Source organism: Phacochoerus africanus, chromosome 5, assembly GCF_016906955.1.
Source record: "Phacochoerus africanus isolate WHEZ1 chromosome 5, ROS_Pafr_v1, whole genome shotgun sequence".
Lineage (NCBI taxonomy): Eukaryota > Metazoa > Chordata > Mammalia > Artiodactyla > Suidae > Phacochoerus > Phacochoerus africanus.
In genome coordinates, this window is record NC_062548.1 from 105,352,288 (window position 1) to 105,369,693 (window position 17,406).

Genomic DNA, 17,406 nt, shown 5'->3' on the forward strand with positions numbered 1-17,406 from the left:
CTAAAACGACAACCCTGTTTTTAATGAAAATGAGAGCTGGAAGGCTGAAACCAGCAGCCTTTATTTCTCAAGAAGAAGTCTCCATCCTAAAAATCACTTTTTACAGATGATGTCATGACAGAGGTAAATTCCTTCAGATATTTTTCTTCATGTTTTCAGAGAAAAACATTTGAAAATTTCTTTTTTTTTCCAGAAAAATTTAACAGGTTTATTTATAATTGTTATAAAGTTGAACTGCTGAAACTTGTTCACTGAAACATTTTGATTTGCATTAATGCTTTATGTCCCCGCATTTATATTAAAAATTCACACACAGGAGTTCCCGTCGTGGCGCAGTGGTTAACGAATCCAACTAGGAACCATGAGGTTGCGGGTTCGGTCCCTGCCCTTGCTCAGTGGGTTAACGATCAGGCGTTGCCGTGAGCTGTGGTGTAGGTTGCAGACGCGGCTCGGATCCTGCGTTGCTGTGGCTCTGGCGTAGGCCGGTGGCTCAGCTCCGATTCAACCCCTAGCCTGGGAACCTCCATATGCCGCGGGAGCGGCCCAAGAAATAGCAACAACAACAACAAACAATAACAACAACAACAACAACAACAAAAATTCACACACAAATGAAAATGGAAAAACTGCCAATACCTGATTTCTGTCCCCTATTTTTCCACTTGTAATCATATACTTAGGTACCTTTTGACCCCATGGAAAAAAAAATATCTAACGTTCAGAACTACCAATAACAGGAAGAAGAGAATTTTTTTTTTTAAAGAATGAAATGTTTCCCATCATAGTGGATTCTTAAGCACGTTCTCCACGTAATGCGGCATGCTAGCTGGAGGTCTTTTGGCATAATTGCTACATGTTTGGCATGGATAGCACACAGGTTGGTGTCTTCAAAAAGGCCAACCAGATAGGCCTCACTTGCCTCCTGCAAAGCACCAATAGCTGCACTCTGGAAGCGCAGATCTGTTTTGAAGTCCTGAGCAATTCCCCGCACCAAGACGCTGGAAGGGAAGCTTGCGAATCAGTTCAGTGGACTTCTGATAACGTCTAATTTCACGGAGTGCCACAGTACCAGGCCTGTAACGATGAGGTTTCTTCACCCCTCCAGTAGAGGGCGCACTCTTGCGAGCGGCTTTTGTAGCCAGTTCTTCCTCGGTGCTTTACCACCAGTCGATTTGCTGGCGGTCTGTTTTGTACGAGCCATGGTATAGAGACCTCCTTACTTACCCCCCTTCTCCTTCAGCTGGAGCTCGGCGAGCTAGAGGCGGCGCTGGCGTTGGCGAGCGACGGCGGCGCGGCGGCGGCTGCGAACATTTCTTGAGTGAAAAAATAAGCAAATATGGTTACTACTCCTGCAACTCAAAAGTGTTTCCTGCAGATAAGACATTCCAGAGTATATGCTATTCACATGAAATTGGAAGTGGGGGTGATCACTGGAGAAAGGATTGACAGATTGGTGGTTATGTTATCTATTCATGAATTAGATTAGTTATGGAAATCAATGCTCTCAAATTTCAAAATGTGTTATATATGGCATATCTACAATATATAAAATATGTATATATACATGTAAATGTATATTATATATACATAAAATATGTATGTGTATTTACATACACATGTAAGTATATATTTATGGAAATAAAAGCAAGAAAATTATCCTTGCTAGTAGAAGACAATAAAACCATTTCAATAGTAAAGGACGAGGTTACCACTTCCATTTCAATACAGTTGTAGTGTGTGCTCTTTATGTTCCCATATGTACAAGGACCAGGACCTAAAGCACAGGCTGTCTGATGCTGAACTTCAAGGTGTACTTTATTTATAAAAGATTTTCAGAACACATTTGTTGATCATCATAGTGATGAGATGGTATTAAAATGTTTGACAGACACCAACTGCAGACAACCATGTTCATTCCCTATAGGAAGGGGAAGGTCAGAGCTAGGAGGCTGAAGGAGTAGACTTCAGTCCTAAGAATGAAGAATGACAGGGAGTCAGTTCAAACCCTTTGTGCCACAGGCTTTGTGGTACAAAAGGAGATAATCAGCTGTGTGTTTAAAATAGCAAAACTAATAAGAGTCTGAATTTTGCTACTGGATTGACTATTTTGCTTGTAAAACTATGTAGACCTTGCAGAGAATTTTAAGAAAATCTTTGCAGTGTACATATGTATAGGCCCTTTTGGTGACTTCTTTCCTTCTAATACAAGGCTATAAGAACACAAATTTCTGGAGATTGCTCAGAAAACTAAAAACAGAACTACCATTTGATCCAGCAATCCCACTCCTGGGCATCTATCCAGAGAAAACCATGACTCGAAAAGACACAGGTACTCCCATGTTCATTGCAGCACTATTTGCAATAGCCAAGATATGGAAACAACCTAAATGTCCATCGACAGAGGAGTGGATCAAGATGTGGCACATATACACAATGGAATATTACTCAGCTGTTAAAAGGAATGAAATAATGGCATTTTTAGCAACATGGATAGACCTAGAAATTATCATGCTACATGAAGTTAGTCAGACAATGAGATACCAACATCAAATGCTATCACTGACATGAGTAATCTAAAAAAGGACACAATGAACTTCTTTGCAGAACAGATACTGACTCACAGACTTTGAAAAACACGGTTTCCAAAGGAGACAGTTTGGGGGTGGGGGGATGCGCTGGGAGTGTGGGATGGAAATCCTATAAAACTGGATTGTGATGATCATTGTACAACTATAAACGTAATAAATTCATTGAGTAATAAAAATTTTTTTTAAAGAACACAAATTTCTGTCTATAACAATTTTATTATTTTTTTTTTATTTTTTGTCTTTTTTAGGGCCACACCTGCGGCATATGGCAGTTCCTCCAGCTAGGGGTCTAATCAGAGCTGTTGCTGCCGGCCTATACCACAGCCACAGGAATGCCAGATCCAAGCCGCATCTGTGACCTACACCACAGCTCACAGCAATGCCGGATCCTTAACCCACTGAGCAAGGACAGGGATCGAACCTGCAACCTCTAGATTCCTAGTCGGATTCATTTCTGCTGTGCCACAACGGGAACTCCTGTCTAAAACAATTTTAACTCGCACTTTTCCACGACAAGTGAGTATGTGGGATTCAAATAATCCCACACAAGATTCTAATAATCAAATGTCAAATATAATGAGGTAGGAGAACAAAGAAAGAGAGTACGAGAAATAATCCACAGATAATCCACTAATCTCTTAAATTAGAACATCTCAACAGCTACTCCAAGAATTTCATAGCATGTTCTTACTCTTGGATAAAATCCGTAACAAAAAATGAGACGGTCAAAAGATAACAGCAAAAGCAATCAGGAGAATCATGATTTTATAGTATCCCTAAACCAAAGGAAAAATCCCTGAAGAGTGAGAGGAACACGATGTTGGATTAAGATATAGACCTATGTTTGAATCCTGGTTGTCCATTTACAAACTGTGTAATAACCTTGGGCAATTCACCTAATTCCTCTGAACCTTAATTTCCTCTTTTTTTTTTTTTTTTTTTTAGGGCCGCACCCACAGCATGTGGAGGTTCCCAGGCTAGGGGTCGAATCGGAGCTATACCTGCTAGCCTACACCTGCATCCTCATGGTTCCTATTTGGGTTCGTTAATCACTGAGCCACAAAGGGAACTCCAATTTCCTCATTTCTTAAGTAAGATAATTACACCTATTTCATAAGGTTTTTGAGAAAATGTACAGTAGAAGCTCAATCACTTTAATCTTCACCCAACAGATAGGAACGCCTGCTGTGCAGTTTTCTTTGAGGCTGTGAGGGAGTGGATACGGATTTCTGTAGTTGATTTGTGCCAAGAGATATAACTATTTGGAGAGGCAGGAAGGGCTGGAGGTGTGTGAAGGCTCCCCCGCTGCGATAGTTCATTTATACACTTCTGTCACCACCAGAGGAGTCACCTGGCAGTGGTTAAGGCTTCACTGAAATGGTTTGCATCATTCACATTCCCATCTGGAGAGAGGAAGCCTGGACATTTTTGCCCTGCCTTTCAGCATAGAGTCACCCACTGCCCACCTCCAGGAAGTCGTCTGAGGGGCAGGTATCATATGGTGGTAAGAGGCCTTGTAGCTGACACTGTTAGTTCTTTGCGAATTCTATATATCTTGTTTTTGGTTGTTGTTATTGTTTTTTTGTCTGCTCCTAGGGCATGTGGAAGTTCCTGGGTCAGGGACTGAACCTGCACCACAGCAGCAATCCGAGCTGCTGCAGTGACCATGCAGAATCCTTAACATACTGCACCACAAGGGAATTTCTATGTATCTTGTGCTAAGAGGCAGAACAGCACAATGATGAGGAGGACAGGTTTTGATGCCAAATAGACCTATTTTCTTTCTTTCTTGGTCATGCCCACGGCGTATGGAAGGCCAAGAGGGCCAGGGATCAAACCCACACCACAGCAGCAACCTGAGCCACAGTAGTGACAACGCCAAATCCTTAACCCACTAGGCCACCAGGGAACTCCCAAACAGACCCATTTTCAAAGCCTACTTCTGCCATATGCCAGCTCTAAGCCTCAATCTTCTTCTTCTTCTTCCTCTTCCTCTTCTTCCTCTTCTTCTTCCTCTTCCTCTTCTTCTTCCTCTTCTTCTTCTTCCTCTTCCTCTTCTTCCTCTTCTTCTTCCTCTTCTTCTTCTTCTTCCTCTTCTTCCTCTTCTTCTTCTTCCTCTTCTTCCTCCTCTTCTTCCTCTTCCTCTCCCTCTTCCTCTTCTTCTTCCTCTTCCTCTTCTTCCTCCTCTTCTTCCTCTTCTTCTTCTTCTTCTTTTTTTGCCTTTTTAGCGAAGCATGTACAGCATATGGAGGTTCCCAGGCTAGGGGTTGAATTGGAGTTATAGCTGCCGGCCTACACCATAGCCACAGCAATGTCAGATCCAAGCCTCGTCTGCGACCTACACCACAGCTCACGGCAACGCCAGATCCTTAACCCACTGAGCCAAGCCAGGGATCAAACCTGCAACCTCATGGTTCCTAGTCAGAGTTATTTCTGCTGCACCACAACGTGAACTCCTAAGCCTCCATCTTCTAAACAGTAAATGATGTTCATAATGGCATTTATCTCATAGGGTCATTAGGAGAATTAATGGCCAACATATACTGAGTGCTGTCTCCACATGAGTATCATTCTAAGGACTAGAACTCATTTCTCGCTCAACTCTGTGAAGTGTTAGTATTCGCTTCTACAGGAGCAGAAGCTGAAACAGTTTCTACTACTTACCCAAGGACCCAGAGCCACATTTGTTTGGCTCTGTGTCCATATTGTGAACTACTATGCAACCCGGCCTAAAAAAACCAAATGAAATAAATGCTCTTAGCACAATGTCTGGCACTTAGAAACCTCTTCATATGTGGTAGTTGTGTACTCTATTTAGCTACAGTATATCTGAGACTTTATGAATTCCTGTTTGGGTTGCCACCTGAACTTCTCTTGGATATGTTCACAGCATTTGTAGTCTGGCTCATCAATAGATAAAGTCACAATGCAGATTTCTGGGGGCCATTCTGGCTGAATTCTCCCAAGCCACTGGAAATATGAGTGAACAACTGGGCAGGCTGGTCAGCAGGACCTGCAGTAAGTGTTATTCATTGCCTGGGTAATTTGACATTTGACCTCACCAAACCATTGAGAGATCAGTTTTATGGGCGACTAACTTCAGAACTGGTGAATCCTGCCAAAAACTGTGGTTGTCACTTAAAAGAGTACATTTTTCTATGTGATAATTAACTATGTGAGTTATAAACTTAGACACGTAACTTGAAAGGAAATTATTTTCTGTTCATTGTATGTGGGAGCAGGAGAGGAGTGAGGAGAGAAGGAAAGTTAGAGGTTAATAGTGTAATTATGCAAATATCCCAAGTGGAGAAAGAAAGTGACAGAAAAAGGAATTATTAAGGGAGATGCAATTGCATTCTTATTGGATATACTTTTACCACTATTTAATCCATGTAGCTTTTCTGAAAAATCAAGACTATCAAAGGGATCATAAAGTAATTCTACTCTGTGTCAATTGTGTTTTGTAGAGGAAAGAACAAAGGTTCTCAGGCATTACAACAGATGGGCTGGAAATTTTTTTTTTTTTTTTTTTGTCTCTTGTCTTTTCAGGGCTGCACCCACAGCATGTGGAGGTTCCCAGGCTAGGGGTCGAATCAGAGCTGTAGCTGCCAGCCTACGCCAGAGCCACAGCAACGCGGGATCCGAGCTGTATCTGCAACCTACACCACAGCTCACGGCAACGCCGAATCCTTAACCCACTGAGCAAGGGCAGGGACCGAACCCACAACCTCATGGTTCCTAGTCGGATTCGTTAACCACTGCGCCACGACGGGAACTCCTGATTGGTTTCTCTTCAAGTAAATTTCTGTGACCTAAATGAGGAAGCTTATTCAAGGCATACATCCAGATATTTCTTAAAGGGGATTTTTTTCATCCAAATTATATGCATCAATATTGTTTACTTGAGTGGAAGAAATTATAGAATGGAAAACTGACTTTCTAATGACTAAACAGAATTAGTTAAATAAATTATCCAATCAGTGTAGGAGGGGAAGAAAAAAAAAACCAAAAATAGGATTCAAAGGTTTTTTTCCTGTCTATGGGTTCAGTTTATTGCTACAACCCTCTAATTTGTTTTAGCTGTGGGGATATGGTCATGCCATTTCCAGTTTTACCAAGGAATTGGAACTATATTTCAAAATACAGACAATTGGATTTAAAAATCACTTTTATACAAATGGAACTCATTTACAACTAGTTATTCAAATATCCAGCAACAGCATAACAAAAATTTAGGCCCTTCATTTAATTAAATGCTCTGTTTACTATTCCCTGGAAGTAGTTACACACATTTGGGAACTGCTCTCTTTCATGTATTTAAAATAGCATCTAACATTAAGACAGTCATTTATTAAGAAGTAACTTGCTTGAGTTCCCATCATGGCACAGTGGTTAACGAATCTGACCATGAGGTTTCAGGTTCGATCCCTGGCCTTGCTCAATGGGTTAGGGATCCGGCGTAGCCGAGAGCTGTGGTGTGGGTCGCAAACTCAGCTCGGATCCTACGTTGCTGTGGCTCTGGCGTAGGCCAGAGGCTACAGCTCTGATTAGACCCCTAGCCTGGGAACCTCCATATGCCTTGGGAGAGGCCCTAGAAAAGGTGAAAAGACCAAAAAAAAAAAAAAAAAAAGACGTAACTTGCTGATCTGAAAGTGCTGATGTGATTTCAAAATGTATTTAGGATGACTCCAACTCACTGAGGGTTATATACATAGATTTGGGAAATAAGGAGCTTATTATAGGATTTTCATAGCTATCTCAAAAATGGCAAATGAAGATAAATTGCAGAAATCAGGACTACATGTTGTAATCAAAAAGGAACCTTTCTACAGACTGAAACAAAGTTGGAAAATAAATGAATGGAAGATTAAACAATGAAGTCTGAGTAATATTACTTGTTCCCCTGTGATTAAAGCCTGACAGGAACCATGAGTCAAAATGTAAACACATGCTAGTTATAGTGGCCCTCACTAGTTTATCTTTGGTAAACCACAGCTGCCTCAAACTTACCATTGAAAAGGTGTTTTAGGGAAATGAAACTAGCCACAACCTTTTTTGTCATGCATGTGATATGTTATTCATAATAAGCAATTCTTATGAGAGGAGTTAGCTTACTTATAATATTCTAATGACTTTTTTAAATTATGCAAAATATACTTATATAGTCTCCTTCATCTGAATCTAAAAATCAACTATATTTTAACTTGAATATATATATAATTTTATATATAAATATAATTTTATTTATATATAATTTTTATATAAATATATATGTAACTTATTTATATTTTTCATACCTAATTCATACCTAATTTCATATCTAATTTACAAAGTATTTAAGAATTTTCCATTATGTGCTTAATTTTAAAGTCTGAATTTTTAGACGCCTTCTTTTTTCTGAGCTGGCAGTTTTAGTAATACACTACTACAAACATATAGAGGGGAGACCAAATAATATATTTCAAGAAAATGTAGTATAGATACTAGTCTGATTTGTTTCCACTGAGCCACGGCAGGAACTCCAAGAATGTAGTATAAATGAGGGGAATCTAAATATGGAATCAGCTAATTGTAGTAAAGCTAATGTTTATTCAGTCCTTACTATTTGCCAAACACTTTAGAAGAATTATTTCATTTAACTAGCAATCCCAACATGACAAAATCCCAGTGTAATCTCAAATTATAAGAATAAAGAGTTTTTAAAATCCTAGTGATTAACAAAGAATTAAGTTCATAAATGAGAACAGAAGGTCTTTTCCAGGTGATTTCTTGGTGATCTGTAAAATTAACATTTTCCTAAAATTAACTCTATACTGATATATACTAATCATATATCACCCATGTCTATAGCCAAATTCTAAGTGATTTCTCTGCTTTGTTAGTCTTTTTTTTGGGGGGGGGCCACATATCCAGCATATAGAAGTTCTCAGGCTAGGGATCCAATTCGAGCTACAGCTGCCAGCCTAGGCCACAGCCACAGCAACTCCAGATCCGAGCCGAATCTGTGACCTACACCACAGTTTACGGCAACACTGGATACTTAACCTACGGAACGAGGCCAGGAATCGAACCCGAATCCTCATGGTCACTAGTCAGGTTTGCTACTGCTGAGCCACAACAGGTACTCTTGTTAGTCATTTTTAATCAGCTTTTATATGAAACTTCCTTTTTGCAGGTCCAATTGAAGACCAAAAGATAAAACTTCCTTTTTTATACTTTCAGCTAATTTTCACTAAAGTATACTGTCATCAGAAACCTACTGCTAAGTCTAAAAGATCTTCCATGATTTGCACTTTTCATTACCTCCTGTGCTCCAAGCTCTGGGGATATAAATAGGGCATGAACTCTGTCCTCAAACAACATTCAGAGACAATGTAAACAACCGTGGCAAATACAACGTGCAATATATCACACACTAGAGGTAGACAGAATGGAGGCAAAGGAGGAAGTAGTCAATTTTCACAGAAAGAAAAAAAAAAGAAAATTCTAGAAGGCTCCATGGAAGCAATGATACAAAAAGTAGTCTCTTAAATGTAAATGAAAATCTGTGGCTCTCAGTGGTTGTTTAATCTACTTGCAGGTTCAATCTACTTTTTGGTCAAAAGATGAATTAATTTCTAAAAAAGCATAGGATTCTATATCTAAGTCACCCACTAGTCTATACTATTTTACATCCCATTCCTGATATTTCTGTTTCTTCTAGCACTTATCTTGACTTCGTTATTTTCTTTTAAGTAACTAATCAGAGTGTTTTACTATCAACATGAAAATCCTTTGTAAAATACTTAACAATGCAACCCAGTGATGCCACACCTAGGTATATAACTCTCACAAGAAGACATGTACTAGAATGTTTATTTCTGCCTTGTGTGTAAGAGAAAAATAATGGAAACAATTGAAAAGCCCATAACCAAGACAATGGGTAAAATATGTTCTTTTTATACAACGGAATGCCATATAGCAGTTTAAATGAATAGAAGATATATATTAATCCATGTTGAGTGAGAACTTGAGAAGAAAGAATATCTTATTTAATAAAGATGGAAAACAGACAACTCAACACTATGTATTGTTTATGGCTGTATGTATAAGAATTTTAAAAAACACAAAAATTAGAACTGGAACTTTAGGATAGGTGTTAGTTCTACAGATGGCAGGAGAGGCATGGGACAGGTTGGTTACAGGGGCTTTAACTGCATGTGTAAGATTTTAATTTGGAAGGAAGGAAAAGAAAAGAAAGTAGAAAGGGAGAGAGGGAAGAGAGAGGGAATGAAGAATGAGATCTAGATAAACATGGCAGAATTTTATTATATGCCTGAGCTGGATGGGAGATACATGATTTTTTGTTATATTATTCTCTATACTTCTCCATGTGTTTTAAATATTCTCTAGTAAAATTAATGATGTGCTAATCTTTATAATATTAACCTCCAGTGTTATTAACTAAATCTAATCATCAAACAAAAATTTTAAAGTAAAAAATTAGCAAACTGCACACATAATTTTCTAGTTCTACTAGTAAAGAAATGTATTTGCTTCTAGGGAAGATACTATGTGCAGTGTAACTTTCCCATTCCCCTTCCAGAGCATCCTTAAGGAAGACTAAGTGGGTATCTTGGTATTACAAAGGCAAGTATTGGTGTTAATGAACTACTCTGCTATGAAGCAATTTGTGATCAAATGAAAGAGCTCCTCAGAGACCAATGAAGGATTGACAATTTGCTCAACACTTCTTCCACTTTTTTTTCCTTTTCAAGTACTCTCAGAATTTTTAAGTTCATAGTTCAGCAGGCCCCCAAATGGAGATGCTTAATGTTAATTTTTTTGCTGATAACTAAATTATTAGTTCCAGAGGCAGAATTAAAGCATCAATATGGCAAATCAAAGAACCAAGGTCAAATCCATGTCAGGTCTCTGACATCAAAATAGGATGAAGATCTAAAGAGTGCTATTTTTAGGGAAAAGAGCCCAGGGCTGGGAGGATGGAGACTTAGCCCCTGGGGCTAAATGCTACTCCTAGTAGGGTGGTTTTAGAGGATTTCCTTAACCCCTCTAAACCTTCATGTCCTTGTCCTATAATTGTATCTGATAATTTTAAAGTTCTTTCTAGGTCTAAAAGCCTGTAATTTGTGTCCTAAATCATAGCAACATATGAGCACTTAGATTAAATCATGAGTATTTAAGATATTTTCATCAGAGATTTTCACAAGTCTGATAAATGAGGTAAAGCACTGAAAGAATTCAGTCCCAGCCCTCAAAAAGCTCAAGGTTTTGAAGGAAAGACAGACAAAGATCTGGATGTAACTATTGTACTAGAGGCATATACAATGTGTTACAGGATCAGATAAAAGCACTTAATCCTAACTAGGGAAATCAAGAAAGGCTTCCTGGAGGAAGAAAAGTTTAAATTAAATTCTAAAGGATACACAGGAAATAGCTAAGGGAAGAAGCAAGTAGGAACCCCATATGAAAACGTAGAGAAGTAAAATGAGAACATAGGTTATTTCAGTAAAGAGCAAGTAATGTGGTGTGGATGTAATTCAGAGTAGGAGAATAGGGCAGGAGAAAGAGTGATTTAGGCAAAGGTCAGATCATGAAAGTTATTGAATGCCAAGAGTAATGAGGAACCACTTTAAGCCAAGAATAGAGATCAAATAAAGTGAATTTTAGCTAAATCTTCCAGAAAGCTCTGCGGCTGACAGATTGAGGACATGAGAGACTAGAATCAAGGAGACCAGGTATAAGATACCAATACACTAATTCAGGTAACAACTGATGAGGGCCTTTGCTAATACAAGTGTTTTGATTCTCCAAAGGGCAGAAAAGGATAGATCCTGGAAAGCATATATTGCTGAACTACATTTTTCTCTTTAGAAAACCCTGCAAAAATCACCTGAAGGGTCATTGGGAAGCATTGGAAAACGTGTTGAATGGTTGATCACTAGGAACCACTAATGAACCACACATGGTTTACCCAAACCAAACTCCTCTCCCTTGCGATGGAGCTGCCAAAGTGAGAGATCAGAGAAGGAGGTGATGGATGTGTGCCTTGACTTCTCTGCTTTGGTGGCTCCACTCTGGTGGAGTGTAGGCACTAGCACCAACCCCTGCTTTGTTTTTGGCTTTGCCCTACATCACAATAACCTCAATGAGGAATTCATTGTAAGAAATGTTAGGACCTCAGACCCTCACAACTCAGAGATGGGCCTTTAAGTCCCCCAAAAGTTCAAACGAAAGGTACTGGGTCATGCCTAAAAATAGTTTCCCATTTCAGAGGTTATGGCAGCCAAATTACCCATGAGTCTTGACACACACCACCCTGAATGTGCCCTGATCTCATCTATGTCAAGAATTCAACATAATATTCCAGATGAGAAATGACCGGCCCCTCAAAGCCAACTGATTTGTTTCATACCAGTTATTCTCAGCTTTAATTCTTTTTTTTCTTTTTCTTTTTCTTTTTTCTTTCTTTTTTTCTTTTTTTTTTTTTTTTTGTCTTTTTGTCTTTTCAGGACTGCACCCATGGCATATGGAGGTTCCCAGGCTAAGGGTCTAATTGGAGCTACAGCTGCCGACCTACACCACAGCCACAGCAACTCAGGTTCCAAGCCATGTCTGCAACCTATACCACAGCCCATGGCAACACCGGATCCTCAACCCACTGAGCAAGGCCAGGGATCGAACCCACAAACTCATGGTTCCAAGCAGATTCGTTTCCACTGCATCACGATGCAAACTCTCAGCATTAATTCTTATGTCAGTTTGTACCCATTCCCAATGGACAGCTATGGATTCCCAAGATTCTGCCAGGCTCTCTCTTCCATACCACATTCTTTCCACCCTTGGGCTTTTGCACAGCTGTTTCTTGACTAGAGGTACCCTTCCCAATTGCCTAACCTCTATGCTCTTAGCTCTCAGCTGCAGGCCTACCTAAAATAGGGTACCCTTAGGTTTCACTATCTCTCATCTTTGTTTTCCTTCATTCAGGACACTCATTCCAGCCTGCACTGATTTATTTGGTTTGGTTTGGTTTGGTTTGGTTTTGTCTTGTCAGTCTCATCACAAGAATTAGAATTCCCTGGAGCTCCCGTCGTGGTGCAGTGGAAACGAATCCAACTTGGAACCATGAGGTTGCTGGTTCAATCCCTCGCCTTGCTCAGTAGGTTAAGGATCTGGCATTGCCGTGAGCCGTGGTGTAGGTCGCAGATGCGGCTTGGATCCTGCATTGCTGTGGCTATGGCATAGGCCGGCAGCTGTAGCCCCAGTTGGACCCGTAGCCTGGGAATCTCCATATGTCACACATGCAGCCCTAAAAAGAAGAAAGAAAAAAAGAATTAGAATCCCCTGAGGGCAGGAACTCATTCTGCTTAATTCATCACTGTATCACCAGCATGTAGCATGGTACTTGGAACATAGTAGGTTGTTGATTAATATTTATTGAATGAATGAGTGAATGAATGAATGACTCTCTGGCTTCCTTGATTCAGACCAGACTCACTTATAAGACTCCATTTTGCCTCAGCCTCTCCACTTTGCTTTTTGTTGTGACCAACCTTCTCGCCCACACAGTATCCTATTTCACCCCTCACCCCTGCCTGGTTTAGCCCTTGCAGTCTTGACCTTGTCCCTCAGGCTACACAATGAGCTGTTTCTCTTGCTGCCTCAGTGATCAGCCAGAGCTGTTAACCTCAGTTGCTCTTTGCTGCCTTCACTTGTCAAAAAACAAAAACAAAACAGCCAAAACCATAGCTGCCTTGGGATCCTACAGCTAATCCTTGAGAACTGGCTCTAATTATCAAATTTACAGAAGGCACACAGTTGACAGTGTGGCTAATACAATGGTAAATCAACACCACAATGACCTTCATAGGTTGGTCGATCACATCTCTGGAAAGTTGTTCTCAAGCTGGGTTCCATACTTTAAGAGGAAAAGACTGAAAAGTTAAAGTATGTCTAGGAGAGCATGATAAGTTTGTAAAACTACTGGAATAGGAATGGGGCTAAACATCCAGACTCTGGGTTTGAATCCTGGCTCTAGTACTTACTATGTAATATTTGGTCAATTAATTAACCTTGTGTCTTGGTTTCCCCAACTGTGAAGTGGGGCTAATAGCAGTGCCCATCTCATAGAATTATGAGGGTTAAATGAGTTGATGCAGGCAAGGCACTTAAAATAACATTAGACACATACGAAGTGCTATGTGACTGTCAGATATTATTATACGAAGAATGTTATAAAACTGTATTTGATTCACTACTCCTCAAGACCCTTGGTATTTAGAATATGGTCTAAGGCCCAACAGAATAGGCTTCATCTGAGAGCTTGTTAGAAATACAGAATCTGGAGTTCCCGTCGTGGTGCAATGGTTAACGAATCCAACTAGGAACAATGAGGTTGCGGGTTCGATCCCTGGCCTTGCTCAGTACGTTAACGATCCGGCGTTGCCGTGAGCTGTGGTGTAGGTTGCAGATACAGCTCGGATCCCGCGTTGCTGTGGCTCTGGCGTAGGCCAGTGGCTGCAGCTCCGATTCGACCCCTAGCCTGGGAACCTCCATATGCTGCAGGAGCGGCCCAAAGAAATAGCAAAAAGACAAAAAAAAAAAAAAAGAAATACAGAATCTCAGGCCCCACCCTTGACCTACTGAACTAAAAAGGACACAGCAGGAAATAAGTGGGGAGAGACAGAGTAAGATGCCAAGTCCATGTAAAAAACCAAATTAATTTTTTCATTTTTCTTTATCCTCCCCCATCTCCAGTTCTGTCTCCCTGCCCCCTGCCCCCTGCCCCCCTGCCCCCCATCTTCTTGCATAATACTTTAAAAGAGACACACCAGTCAGAGAGAAGCAGCAGCAAGCTTGGAGAGTGTGTCCCCTACCAAGTGCAGCACCACCTGGGCTGCTGTCCCAGATAGTCCTAGGCTAAAGGAACCCCAGACAAAAGCAGCCAAATAGGTTCTCTCTCTTCACCTACCAGAGAGCAAAATCAAAGAATCAAAAGTGGGCTGAGGGACAATGGTGAGGGGAGCAGGCCAGGCTCCTGACACCTCTTACCTCTCTGGCTCCTGAAAGGAAGAACTTCCCCAAAGGCAAAATCCCAGCTTGACCAGCTAACTGTGCCCTGTACTGCAGCCAAGTGGTATGTCCCTATTCCGGACCTGCCTCATCCGCTTGGGAGGAGGAGGAGGAAGCAGCCAAGGGAAGAGAAAAGAACCTCAAGCTGCCTGGGGGCCCTCACATTGAAGAGGCCAGACGAAAGGGTGTGTTTGAGTTCCCACCATGAGACTCACCCAGGGGAATCCAGACAAGCATATCGTCAGGTCTGGCTCAAAATGGCCCATGATGTCTAAAAGTGAACACCCAGGTTCCTCCTCGTGAAGCACTGTGACATGTAAGAGAAACACAGAAAGCTTGGTAAATGGACAGCAAAGATGCCAAGGAAATATGGGAGGAATGGATTCTTATTTGGTTCTACTTTGAAAGCAGAATAGGCATTTCTTTTTTTTTTTTTTTGGTCATTTTTTCAGGGCTGCACCCACGGCATAAGGAGGTTCCCAGGATAGGGGTCGAATTGGAGCTGTAACCGTTGGCATACACTGCAACCTCAGCAATGCCAGATCCAAGCCACATCTGTGACCTACACCACAGTTCATGGCAACGCTAGAGCCTTAACCCACTGAGCGAAGCCAGGGATCACACCTGTGTTCTCATAGATACTAGTCAGATTCGTTTGTGCTGAGCCACTACAGGAACTCCAGAATAACTAACTTTGAAACATCATATTAAGAGAAGCTTTGGCTGAAATGTAAACGCTGTGGAAAGGCAAGACCATTAAAAAGGAAAAAAGTTTCACCTTTTTTAAAGGAAATAGGGTATAATATAATTTTTTTTTTTTTCCCTTGTCAAGGCCGCACCTGTGGCATATGGAAGTCCTGGGCTAGGGATGAATCGGAGCTTCAGCTTAAGCCTATGCCACAGCCACAGCAACACCAGATCTGAGCCCAATCTGCAAACTATGCTGAAGCTTGCAGCAATGCCAGCTCCCTAACCGACTGAGCAAGGCTGGGGATTGAACCCGCATCCTCACAGACACTATGTTGGGTTCTTAACCTGTTGAGCCACAATGGGAACTCCTATATACAGTTTTTTAATATCATTTCTGTGCATTTGGTTTCCTAACTAGAGTATAAGATACTATATTTCGGGGGCCATATCTTTTTCTTTCAGTTTCCCCCAAATAGAACCTAATACACTGCATTGATGCAGTAGGTGCTCAAAAATGCACTGTAATTCAGGAGATGCTGATCTCACCAGAACTTAAAATGACTTAACAGTAATCAGATGATTAATAGCATTAATACAAAGAAAGTACATGGCACTAAAAGACCAGAATCTGTCACAATCTTTTTCCTCCTGCGTTAACCAGGTATTTACACGGAAGGCATCAGGTGGGGATTGTTAGGAAAAAGTACAAACAGATAAAAATTGAGAACCCTTGTTGCTCCTCTAATTTTCTGAGTCCTGCTCTTAGTCACTTAACATTTATTAGGACTTCAAGTTCCCTATATGAAATAAAGGTGGAAGACAATAGCTGGCAAAGCAAATAAAATGGACAGACATAGGCATCATAGACGTATCTGGGCAGAAATTCTTTTCTGTTGAATTTCCTGGCAGAGAGATCCCTGGTTTTACTTTGGCAGTGTCACAGCTTCCCAGGTTGTCCCACATAAGGAATTTATCAACTACCTGCTTCATTTGAAAAATGAAGAAAATGAAAGTGGTCAGTGAAGCCTGATTGAATATTTGGGAAAGATTCTAAATCCATCAAGGTTCACAGGCAAATCACCCTTTTTTATACCTGCTAATAAGCAGCATTCTAATATAGATGGTCTAACACAGAACTTGAGAGAGTGAGGAAGAAGAGGTCACATACAGACTTCAGGGTGTGAAGGGATTGGGGAGATGGGACGAGATATGGAATCAGTTGGCATCCATTTGATATATGGCATCCAAGCTGCAAAGATCCCTCCTGCCAAGTGAGGGAATGGGAAAGGGAGTAGGAAAAAGAAGAAAATCCAAATTGTCCTGATTTACTACACCCGAAGGAGGCCCAAACAAGGTCTCTATATGGATTATAAACAACAGAAATGTATTTCTCACAGTTCTGGAGGTTGGGGAGTCCAAGACCAAGGTTCTAGTACATTCAGTGTCTTGTGAGAGCCCACTTCCTGGTTCATAGATGACAGTTTTCTTTTTCTTCTTCCTTTTTAAAAAAAATTTTATTGAGGTTTAGTTGATTTACAATGTTGTGTTAATTTCCACTGTACAGCAGAGTGATTCACTTATAAATAAACATATGTCCATTCCCATAAAGGTTACCACGGAATATTAAGTAGATGGGAATTCTCCCTGTGGCTCAGCAGGTTAAGAACCTGCCATAGTGTCCATGAGGATGAGGGTTGGATCTCTGGCCTCATTCAGTGGGTTAAGGGTCTGGAGTCGCCACCAACTGTGGGCATAGGTTGCTGATGCTGCTAGGATCCTATGTTGCTGTGGCTATGGCGTAAGCCGGTAAGCCGGCAGCTGCAGCTCTGATTCGACCCCTAATCTGGGAACTTCCATATGTCACAGGTGTAGCGCCTCCCAAAAAAGAAAAAAAAAAAAACAATATTGAGTAGACTTCCCCGAGCTACACTGCAGGGCCCCCTTGACCATCCATTCCATATACAATATTGTGCGCATGCCAACCCAAGCTCCCTATCCATAGATGGCAGTCTTCTCATTGTGTCCTCACTTGGGGGAAGGGGCAAGAGAGCTCTCT

General features: G+C 40.9%; 1 pseudogene across 1 annotated transcript; it reads right to left on the minus strand.

The window, feature by feature from the left end:
• Positions 1-595: 595 nt before the first annotated feature.
• Positions 596-16,826, minus strand: LOC125128135 (histone H3.3A-like; annotated as a pseudogene). The gene is made up of 3 exons (XR_007135148.1): positions 16,746-16,826; positions 14,876-14,967; positions 596-1,313 (listed from the first exon to the last, which is right to left on the minus strand). The product of XR_007135148.1 is annotated as a histone H3.3A-like (transcript).
• Positions 16,827-17,406: the final 580 nt, after the last annotated feature.